This window comes from Coloeus monedula (assembly GCF_965178545.1).
Source record: "Coloeus monedula genome assembly, chromosome: 22".
Classification (NCBI taxonomy): Eukaryota; Metazoa; Chordata; class Aves; order Passeriformes; family Corvidae; genus Coloeus; species Coloeus monedula.
Genome location: NC_138802.1, coordinates 5284304 through 5296681, shown reverse-complemented (window position 1 = coordinate 5296681; position 12378 = coordinate 5284304).

Sequence of the window (12378 nt, the reverse complement as noted above, 5' to 3'; positions counted from 1 at the left end):
CAGGCTCTGTTTTAGTGAGCTGCGCTCCTGGGGAGGAGGACGGTAGCTCCCCACGCCAGCAGAGTCGTCCTTGGTGGAAATCGGGACGCCTGGAGCTCGCCTGGACACCAGCAGGTAAGTATTTCCCCGGGGGGGGGGGAACTTACCGTAAAGCCTTTACGGCTTCGCATGGTCCATGGCTCGTAAGAGCCCAGGGTAGGCTGCGCAGCTCCGGGGCGACTGTGGTCCGGTCGCCTCCGGTTTCTGTTGGGAGCTAGTGTCCGAGGGTTGGTTTTTGAGCTCGAGACGTCGTGCTGTGGATTATGGGCGCAAAATTGTCCACAGCACAAAAGAGGGTATTTTTCCAAGTTGCGGGACTCCTGGAGGGGGGGCGGGGAAACATTTTTCTAAAGGGCGTTTAAAACTGTTTGTGCGGTGGCTGTTCCAGCACTTCCCTCAGTGCTCCCACAGTTTGGTTTTAAGCGATCCCTTTTGGAATGCCGTGGGAGCAAAAATAGCTCAGTCTGAATTGACAAAAGAAAAAGATCTAGATAGATTTTTTTTTATTATACCTACAAATTCGGTCTGCTTTAAATCAAAAAAGGGAGAGGGAAGGACAGCCTGCCCCCGGTTCCCCAGTTACCCCTAAACCTTCTCCTAAACCCGTGTCCCCTAAACCGGGCATCCTGAAGGAAGCAAACCGCGATGCTGCGCAGGGTTGCTACCGACTCCCTGGCTCCCCTCAGGATTCTCGGCCCCCCTGCCCAGACAGTCCTGGCCAGACTGCCCGGGGCTTATCCCGTTCCCCGACTTCCCCAGTTGTTAGACCCCGGGTTTGCTTTAGTTATATTGAGAACTTAGAAAATGGATTCCCTGCCCGACAAGGACAAGATGGCGGGTGCCACATGGCAGAAACCCCCTCTTGCCCTCCCCCCGTTTCTTCATCCCAAAACCCCTTTCTCCCAAGTCCCAACCCCTTTCGTCATGACCCCTCCCAGTACCCTAACTCCTCCCACACCCAAGCTGGGTCCACCCCTGTTGCCCCTCCCACTTGTCATCAGTGCATGCCCCCATGCTCCGCCCCTAGAAGTTGTTGTAGGTCCGTGTCTGGTTGCCACCCGCTTTCTGCTTCCGGTTCCCACGCTTGGCCTTCCGGTTCCCACGGTGAGTGGCCGGAAGGGGAGGGGCCTGAGGACCGAAACCTGGAACTGGACTCCATTCCTTTGGCCGCTCCGGTTTTTTATCAAAGGTCCAGGAGAGGGGGAATGACCCACACCAACTGGGAACCCCTCTCCCACCAAACGATCAAAGAACTCTGCAAGGCACAGAAAGAGTTCAGGAGAGAAAGCGAATATTTTCGTGGCCTTTTAAAGGCAAATCTCTCCGGAGCAGTAATGACGCCTTTTGACCTGCATCAGCTTTTCTCGTGCTTGCTTTCCTCGGCAGAGTTTCTGCTCTGGAGGGCGGCATGGGAAAAGGAGCTCAGCCGACTCCTTCCTGCGCTTCTGCAGAGCTCTGATACGGCTGTTGATGCTGACAACCAGGCATTAACTATGGACCATTTAAGCGGCGAGGGGGAATGGGCATTGGCGCCAAAGCAGGCCCAGAGTCTGCCCCTAGAGGTGCTGCAGCAGGTCAAGGAACTGGCCGGTAAGGCATTCCTTGGCCTGAGACCGGACACGCCCATGGAAAGTTACTCACAGGTCCGACAGCAGCCCACGGAGTCGTTCCTCCGGTTTGTAGAGAGACTAACCCAAGCAGTAGAGTTGCAGGTCAGGCAGCTGGTGGCCAGAGAGGAGGTCATAACAGAGATGGCAATGGCAAATGCTAATTCCCAATGCAAGACAGCTATCCTGAGCCTCCCACTGGACCCCCCACCGACAATCCAAGCCATGTTAGAAGTCTGTGCTGCGAAAGCACCGCACCTGCAACCTGCCAGCTCGGACAAGCAACGGTCCCGAGGAGCGGTCTCAGTGGGAACAACAACACACCATCCTGCTGTGGACCAGAAGAGGACCACGGGCCGAAGCAGCGGACAACCTCCATCGAGGAACAGCCAGAAGCGGGCCCAACAGCAGACCTGAAACACCTGCTTCCTTTGTGACCAACCCGGGCACTGGACCAAAGACTGCCCGCTCAAGCGGCAATTTCATCAATTTAAACAGGAGCAAGGATCTGGGGGATTAGGGAGCCAGTTACAAAAAAGCTGAGTGGGGAGCGCGCGCCCGACCTGCGTGACGATATAAAAAGGTCGGGCCGCAAGGGGGAGGGGGAACAGAAAGGGGCCAAAAAAGACTATGCAAAATTACCAGATGTGACTTGTCAGCCTGACTTCACTTCTCCTGCTGATGGTTCTTTCAGGTTGCAGCTGTCGACACCGCTCTTCCTGAAAACCAACGAGTGGCACGCCGCACCAGTAAGTGTCGGTGGTGAGCTGGGGACGTGGGACCCAAGCCCTAGCAGGTATGTCATTGTTGGAGATGTTAAATGCACACCACCAGAGATCGAAGTCGCTCCGGGACTCATGACATCCAGTCCCGAAGGACCCGTTCTCTGGCTGCGCTGTGTCCGTCCACCTCTGTTCCTGCCCAGAGGGCAGATGGTCGCCCAGGCTATCCCTGCAGAAGGGCCACACCCGACAGCATATACCACACATGTAATAGGAACAGGGAAGCCGAGGGTAGACTGTAAGATCAACAGGGGAGAAGAAGTCCTACATTTTAAGGGACTTCTGGACACAGGGGCAGATGTGACGATCTTTCCCACGTGGGAATGGCCGGCACATTGGGAATTGCAAAACGTGGCAGGACACGTGCAAGGTGTTGGAGGTATCCAATTAGCAAAACAATCAAAGAGCATCGTGCAAATTAAGGGACCGAGTGGACAATTAGCTAACATACGTCCGTTCGTACTGGATTACAAGGAACCCCTCTTGGGGAGAGATCTCATGCAACAGTGGGGAGTCACAATTGACATACCTGATCCCCCACAAAATTTTTGGGTTGCGGTCACTGAGGAGCGCCCTACCCAAAAACTGAATTGGAAGACAGATCAACCGGTGTGGGTAGAGCAGTGGCCGCTCTATAATGAGAAATTAGAGGCGCTCAAGAAGCTCGTGGAAGAGCAGCTTAAGAAGGGGAATATCGTGGAGACCAACAGCTCCTGGAATTCCCCGGTCTTTGTCATCAAAAAACCTAACAAAGACAAATGGCGGCTCCTCCATGACCTTCGCCAAATTAATGATGTGATAGAGGACATGGGCTCTCTCCAACCGGGAATGCCATCCCCAACGATGCTTCCCCAAAATTGGAACCTGGCAGTAATCGATACTAAAGATTGTTTTTTCCAAATTCGTCTGCACCCTGACGATGCCCTGCGTTTCGCCTTCTCGGTTCCGGTTATCAACCGAGAGGCCCCGACGAAGAGATACCATTGGAAAGTGCTGGCACAGGGCATGAAGAACAGCCCGACCATCTGCCAATGGTATGTCTCTTCCTTGCTTGCCCCAGTTCGCACAGCTGCAAAAGAGGCTATCATATTCCACTACATGGATGATGTCCTCATGTGTGCCCCCGACAATGACATGCTTGCGAGTGTGCTTGACCTGACAATCAGTGCATTGGTTGTTGCAGGGTTTGAGCTCCAAGAAGAAAAAATTCAAAGGATGCCACCTTGGAAATACCTGGGCCTGGAAATTACCAAGCGGACCATTGTGCTGCAAAAATTGGCTATTCAAACAAATATCAAGACTTTGGCAGATGTCCACAAACTGTGTGGATCATTAAATTGGGTAAGGCCGTGGCTGGGTCTGTCCACCGAAGACTGAGCCCCCCTTTTTGATTTATTGAAAGGGGGAGAGGAGCTTAGTTCTCCCCAGAAACTTACCTCAGAGGCGCAGACAGCCCTGGAGAAGGTGCAACACCTGATGTCCACCAGGCAGGCAAGCAGATACAGACCGGACTTGCCTTTTAAGTTTATCATCCTGGGCAATCTGCCACACCTGCACGGGGTTGTCTTCCAATGGGAAGACAAAAAGAAGAGCAAGGAGGACCGGGACCGGAGGGACCCTCTCTTGATAATAGAGTGGATCTTTCTCAGTCATCACAGGTAAAAAAGGATGACACAGCCACAAGAGCTGATGGCTGAACTGATCCGGAAAGCTAGAGTCCGGATCAGGGAACTGTCGGGGTGTGACTTCGACTGCATTCACGTACCAATCAGGACACAAACAGGCCAAATTACCAAGGCAATGTTGGAGAGCTTGCTTCATGATTGTGAAGCTTTGCAGTTCGCTCTGGAGGGCTACACAGGCCAAATTTCCTTACATAGGCCAGCCCACAAAATTTTTAATTCGGAAATCCAATTTGAATTAAATACAAAGAGTGTTCGGAGCAAGGAACCTTTAAAGGCCTTGACCGTTTTCACTGACACATCTGGGGCATCCCACAAGTCAGTCATGACTTGGAAAAACCCCCAAACTCAGCAGTGGGAGGCTGATATTAAGGAGGTGGAAGGATCACCTCAAGTTGCTGAGTTAGACGCAGTCGTCAGGGCTTTTGAAAGATTCCCCGAACCCTTTAATTTGATAACTGACTCTGCATATGTAGCAGGGGTAGTCTCCAGAGCTGAACATGCCATATTGTGAGAGGTCTCCAACACAGCCTTGTATGAGCTGCTCTCAAAATTGGTTAGCCTAGTCTCCCACCGAGAGCAACCATTTTACGTGATGCACGTCAGGTCACACATGGACCTGCCCAGGTTCATCGTGGAAGGCAACAGGAAGGCAGATGCCTTCGCTGCGCCAGCCGTGATGGCCCCGATTCCAAATGTATTTGAGCAGGCCAAAATCAGCCATCAGTTGTTCCATCAGAATGCGCCTGCCCTGGTTCGGCAGTTCAATTTGAAGCACGACCAGGCCAGAGCGATCGTGGCAGCGTGTCCTGAATGTCACCAATTAGCTCTTCCTGCCATTGGCACCGGCGCAAACCCCCGTGGCCTTAATAGTTGTGAGGTGTGGCAGATAGACGTGATACATGTTGCTTCTTTCGGCAGAATGAAGTATGTACATGTGTCAGTAGATACCTTCTCTGGAGCCGTCTTTGCCTCTGCCCACACAGGGGAAAGGGCTAGCGATGTCATAAGGCACCTAGTGCAGGCATTCGCTACCCTGGGCATCCCCAAAGTTATTAAAACTGACAATGGCCCAGCCTATACCTCCAAGGAGTTCAGGAGCTTCCTACAGCAATGGGGAATAGAGCATAAGACAGGCATCCCCTATTCCCCGACTGGTCAAGCCATCGTAGAGAGGGCTCACCAAAATATTAAAAAGATGTTACAGCGGCAAAGGTTCTCAAAGAAATTAGAATCCCCAGCTGTCAGGCTCTCAAGGGCACTGTTCACGCTAAACTTCCTCAACTGTGCCTTTGAGAACCTGAATCCACCGATCATGCGGCACTTCGGGCGGTCTCAGCAGCTGCAAATGAAAGAAAGGCCTCCGGTGTTGGTTAAAGACCCGGAGACTCGGGAAATACAGGGCCCTCATGAACTAGTTACATGGGGGAAGGGATATGCATATATCCACCCCCGAGGGCCCCAGGTGGATCCCATCAAAATGGGTGAAACCGTGTATTTCCCAGCCCACCAGAGGAAGGAGTCAAGCACCCCCTAAAACCGGGGTGGGTTAATCCTACGCCCCTTAGGACCCTAAGTTCGCCCCAGGTATTCTTCCCTATTTTGATATTCTTCCTTTTGAGTTTCTTTCTAGCATGGAGACTACAGAAATGGATCCTGCACCGTCCATCCGAGCCGTCGCCAGAAGCCTGCAGCTTGTTGTCATCCTGCAGCTGCTCCCATGGCCTGCGCCGCCGTGGATAGTTCCCCAACCGGCAGCAAACGTGTGGTCAGTCCTGGCGCAAACCATGGGCCAAGACCACATATGTTTATCTACAGCCACGGCCCAAAACCCTATGGCCACGTGTCTGGTGGGGATTCCTCTTGAGCAAGAGGAGTATGCTTCTCTTTTCGAAAGGCTCAAGCCCACGCAGGCTTCGACTACGTCTGCCCAAAATACCAAGTCATCTGAAACGGGTAAGGCCCCTGTCGTCAAGCCGCCTGTCAGCTCACACCGTCCCCAGGTGCCCTATCAGGGACGGCCCCCATTTGGCTGGCACCGCAGGGGGAAACGCGACATTGACAACCCCCTTGAGAAATGGCTGCCCCAACTCCCGAAGACCAGTAGTGAGCCCCAGGAGCTGGATCTCTTGGGATCGTGCCCAGCCCACTACTGTGTCCAATTCCAATTTGGGTTGTCCCGGGATCGGGAATTCTTTAAGAACATAGCTCCAAGCCACCGAAGAGTATAAGGCAGCCAAATGGTGCCTGGCCATCAGTAAGGTGACCACTGAAAATCCCCATAGGTCACGTCCGAAAGGGTTACCCAGGGGACTGTTTCTCATCTGCGGTGACAGGGCGTGGGCAGGCATCCCCTCTCGCCTGTTAGGAGGCCCTTGCACCATAGACTGCTTGACGCTGTTGACGCCCAACCAAACCTTAGTTAATAATTGGGAGAGAAAAAGAAATAGGACTTCCAAATTGGCCATCCAGAAACGCGAGCTCTTTGATTTGGATCAAAATTGCGACTCGGAAGTTGTTCATTGGTCGAGACCAAAAGGGGGTGCAATCACCATGCTTTTGCCGTGGGTGGCGGCAGCCAAAGCACTAGGGGAATTGGGCCATTTAGAATGTTGGGTTGTGAAACAAGCAAATCTCACCTCAAGCGCCCTAAGTGACCTCCTAAAAGACGAGGAACTGACCAGGCAGGCCACTCTGCAAAATAGGGCCGCGATCAACTTCCTACTCCTACTCCATGACCACCGGTGTGAGGAGTTCGAAGGGCTGTGCTGCCTTAACTTAACATCAAGGGCGGAGAACATCCACAGAACCATCAACAAGATGCAAGCCATGGTGATACAAATTCAGAAAGAAACTGGTGACTGGCTTGGCGACATCTTCAGCAAATGGGGACTATCCGGATGGGCAGGATCTATTTTCTGATCTGGACTGATTTTTCTTTTTGTTTTGTTGGTTGCCCTAATTTTGTTTGGACTCCTCAAGAGAATGTTAGTAAAGTTGATTACAAGCTCCCCCTCCCCTATGGATATTGACCGAGCCAAGGTACTCCCGGATGCAGAGACCCTGCAAGAACCGGAGCTTGAACCTACGGCTCCTGAGTTGCAAGAGTTCGAGGTCGTTTATCCGGACTTTGAATATTACCCCCAGCTGAACTTTAAACCATCTTAAAAAACAAAAACCACATAAATCTGTAGACATGCTTCTACCATTTAAAAATGATGCCTTAAGATGCATACAATGAAGGGAATAAGGATTTAAATCCCCATCTCTGTGGAATGCACTTTATTTTGTTTATATTTTGCAGGGAAGCAGATATAGCAGCACATCTCATGATAAGTTGGGGAAGATGAGGTGGAATGGGGGGTGGGAAACATATGAGGAAGAGGCCTGATGGCAATAGTGGAGGCAAAGCAGTAGCTTGAGGGTAAAGACAGAAAACCTGGGCAGGGATGGGAGGGTGGCAAGAGAGGAGAAGGCTGGTGATAGGAAAGATGTGTGGTAATGTCTTTACAAACAATTCCATGGGTGAAGGTATGGGTGTTAATGTCTTTGAAATGAAGCTTAATGTCTCTACCAACTTCAAGCAGCAGGTTTGTTACAGAACAGTTTGACTCCTGAAACAGACAAATGGATCTGCACAAGCCTGACTTTCTGAACTTTGGACCGAAATGACATGTTTAAGAGGGGAATATGTGGCAGGTGGTTTGGAAAGGCTGTACCTTCCTAGTATCTCAGCCAGTGGGGAAAGGAAGAGGGCAACATGCGGCCGGGAGTTAGGAGAAAAGGAGGCTGCACCCTCCAAAACCTTGAGAGGGTGTGTGCCCCAGTGGAGTCTCTCCCTTTATTTGAATAAAGTTGCAGGACTCCTCTGTCTCCTTTATGGAGGCTGGCTTTTCATTGTGTGATTTCCCACACAAAATGGGGCCTCGTCCAGGATCCTTCCACCATCTGGGTCCGGCACACAGCAAAAGGAGCTGAAGGTGCGCCTCACCCAGTTTTTAGGTGACCAGCTCCCTTCGACGCTGGCCGGCACCAGGCGATTGATTGGGTTCCCGAGATTGTCCAGGAGACAGACGAGAGGCGGACCAGGGGGGGTCCATGAAGAGTCTGCTAATGCAACCGGGGGCTTGTTATCACAAGCCTCGGCGTGCCCTCGGGCAGAGGGGACGCAGCGTTAGCCTCCACAGCATCCTCGCTGGATGGCTCAGTGGAATAGGCGTGAGATGGATGCGTGCGCTGGCTCCTCCTCAAAGGAAGAACGTCGGGCGGCCAATGGATTAGGCCTGCGTTAGTCCGGAAGCAAAGAAGGTGGGAGAGGCCTCTGGTGTGGGTTCCAACAGGTTTATTTGCAGGAGGGTCCAGGGACCAGAAAAAGCCCCGAGAAGCATTGGGCACACCTTTTTATGGGGGGGTGGAACAAGGCGGGAAAAGAGAAAACAACCAATGGGGTACAAGCAGAGGGGAGGATACAATTTTTCCGAACAAATGGGGAAAACAGGGAGGCGGGAGTCACAACAGGAAACCAATTAACAACTAAGAAAGGGAGAACTTTCTGGAACAGGGAGAGGTAACTTAAGATTGGGAGCCACCCAGGGGGAGGTAACCTAGACCTCAGTGATCTCGTCTGGTCTGCCTTCCAATCCACCCAGTGGGCAGCCCTGGTTTGACTGACATTTGATGGTTTCAGCCTGAGAGTAGGCTGAGCCACCCCAACATCTCCCCCTTTTTTATTACATTGAAAAGGAAGGGAGGATTTAAGGGATTTTAAAATCAGCAACAGGAAGGGCTAATAAAATCATTAAAATTGTGAACAAAATCCATAAAATGTCCTTTATCACTGATGGGACCCAGCTGCTGAAGCTCCACGTGGACGAAGGGGAGGTGAAAGCAGAAAATAAATTGCTGAACCAGTCCTTGCCTTCCGCTTGTAGATTTTGTACTTGCTGTTGTATTTCATGTATCTTGGTTTGGATGGAATTGCCTTCGGTGGACAGGTCCATACAACAGAGCCCCTCAAATTCCTTCCAGCCGTGACCATGGGCAAGGAGAAGGAAATCAATCTCTGCTCGGTTTTGCAGCATCGCCTGCCTTGTTTTCTCCTCCTCAGATAATAGTTTGCTGAGGGTGGAGGACGTGGCTTGGGCGTTTTTTCCAAGCCAACAAGAAATCTGCTCAAGCTCCCCAAGGGCTTTGGCTGCTGCCACCCATGTCAGGAAAATTGAGACCACAACCCGTTTGGAGTGAGGCCAATTAACAACTGAATCATCACAATCATCTGACATTTTTTGCATGGATCGTTTGGTTTGTACCTGATTAACAGATTGATGCCATTTGAGGAGCTGAGCCCTGTCTGGGGTAAGGGTAGTCAGTTGCCCCGAAGTGCAGGGTCCCCCGGTAGGGTAGGGCAGGATTCCATTCCATGCTCGGTCCTCACAGATCAAAACCAATCCATCTGGCAACACCTTGTTGTGGCCAATGGATCTGTAAACCAACAGGGCCATTTTTTGGCACCAGCCCTTTTTATAGATTTTATTGTAAAGGCCAACCTGGAACTGATGCCTCGGCTCGCTGTAATGGGAATTGAAGCAGTAAGCTGCTCCAGCAGACCCCTGCAGATGTAACTCTTGGGGCATTGGGATGTCTGTCGGGAGTCTCCACATCCATCGGTCCCAACGGTGAGGCTGGAGGATATGTGTATCATGGGTGTAAGCAACAAACTCCTCAGCGTACAAGGGAATGCCAATAAGGCAGGTCGACATCAGATCCTTCACCCCGCCCATGCCTAGACACAGCCCAGACTGATTGAGGGCTTGTGCTAGAGTCACCCACACATTGTGTTGTGGCTGTGGGATGATCCACGCTTTGCTTCGCTGGTGTTGACCTGGGAGATGTTGCAGCAGTAGATAGTAAAGCAACACATGGTTCACCATCCTGTAAGGTCTTTAACTGAAGGAAAGCAGAACAATGTATAAATGAGATAAACATAAACAGAACAATCATGAAGCTATGGTTCCCTTAGAGTCCCCCTCTTTCAAATACAACAAATGGCCACTTAGGGGACGGAAACACATTAGGAAAGGTGGGAAGGGGAATGTTTGTCTTTGCAGCCTGGGAGGAGGATTTCTTGTTTATTCAGGAGGTCTTGTTTCTCCTCCTTTTCCAGGCAGTTGCTACCGCGTTTTCAGGCTGCTTTGGTTTTGATGTCTTTGTTAAAAAGGGTTTGATCCGCTTTCCAGGGATCCATTTAGGTCCTTCTAGGGTTGAAACACATCCATAACCTCTTCCCCATGTGATTAAGGGGTATAGGCCATGTATTTGCAGTGTGTCTGGGTCTTTTACCAAGACATTGGGTCTTTCAGCTAGTTTAGCCTTGGTTGAATTTGTAAAGTGCCTTAAAATAGGGGGGTTCAGTTCTTCATGGGAGCAGTTTAAAAGATTTAAAGTGAAGAGCGCTTTGGCGAGTCTTAAAACAGGGGCATTAGTCTCATTGCCTCCTTTCTGCTGTTCAAGCAGTCTTTTTAATGTCTGGTGTTTGCACTCAACGATTGACTGGCCTGTAGGAGAATGGGGGATGCTGGTGACATGTTCCACACCCCATTCGTCAAAGAATCTTTTCAATTCTGCAGATGTATATGCTGGGCCATTGTCTGTTTTTATTTTTTCGGTGTCCCCAGCACAGCAAAGGCTTGTACCAGGTGGTTGGTGACATCTTTTGCTCTTTCCCCACGATAGGCTGAGGCGAAGGTCGCACCAGAAAAGGTGTCTACTGACACATGCACATATTTTTGGCGACACCGAATTGGGGGAAATGGGTATAATCCATTTGCCATACCTCACAACTGCCAAGGCCTCGAGGATTAACCCCTTGGCCTAATGATGGCAACTGGTATTTCTGGCAGCTAGGGCATGTCGCCACAATCATCTTTGCCTGGTCTTTGATGAGGTGGAACATCTGGACGAGGGCTGGAGCATTTTGATGGAATGTGGCATGGCTCAACTGGGCTTGCTGGAATCTATTAGGCAAGTTTGCCATCTCAATAGGCATAGCTAGGGCATCAGCTCTCTGATTCCCCTCTGCGATGAACCCTGGCAAATCAGTGTGTGACCTCACATGCATTACGTAAAAGGGTTGCTTTCGGTGGGAGACAATTTGGATTAGCTTCGAAAGCAAGTTATAGATTTTTGGATTCGCCACCTCTCTGAGCGATGCTCTTTCTGCTCTGGACACCACTCCTGCTACATATGCAGAATCTGTTACCAAATTAAAAGGTTCGTTGAACCGCTCAAACGCTCTGACCACTGCGGCAAGCTCTGCAACCTGTGGTGATCCTTCGACCACCTGCACATCAGACTCCCACTTCTGAGTGCAAGGATTCCTCCAAACGATGACAGACTTGTGAGATGCCCCAGAACCATCCATAAAGATCATCAGGGCATTGAGGGGTTCACGACTGAATTTCTTTTGGAATTAATTTAAAGGCCGAATTGAACAATTTGTGTTTCAGGTTGTGAGCCGATATTTGTCCCGAATAACTATCAAAGGCAAACTGGAGATGATTGTTGTTTTGAAGGAGATGGTCCAGTGCACTGATGGTTAGTGGCAGGTAAACACATGTGAAATCACACCCCGCAAGGGTACGGAGGCGAGACTTAGCTTTTATCACCAACTGAGGCATGAGCTCCTGTGGCGTGGTAATACTTTTGGACGGCTGGTGCGAGAGGAAAACCCACTCAATAATCAGAAGGGGATCCCTCTGCACCTTGTCCCACTGGAAAACCAGCCCATGGAGGTATGGCATTTTCCCCAACACTATAAACTGAAAGGGCAGAACTGGGGCATAACGATGGGCTTGGTGAGATGACAGCACCTCTTGGACCTTGATGAGGGAGTTTCTTGCCTCTTCTGTCAACTGCCTCAGGTATTTGAGATCCTCGTTCCCACGAAGCAGGTTGAACAGAGGGGCAAGGTCCTCAGTCGTCAGTCCCAGGAGCTGCCTCACCCAGTTGATGGACCTGCAGAGTTGATGGAGTTCCTGCAGAGTCTTGGGGTTATCGTTGATTTTTAACAGTTGGGGCGCCACCATCTGCTCCTCTATTTTTAGTCCTAAATATTTAAAAGGTGAGGTCTTTTGGACCTTCTCGGGATGGATTTCGAATCCATCAGCCTCTAACGCCCTGATTACCTCCCCCAGAGTCCAGTCCAGGTACTGCTGTGTGGGCGCACACACCAAAACATCGTCCATGGAATGTAGGATCACAGCTCCAGCT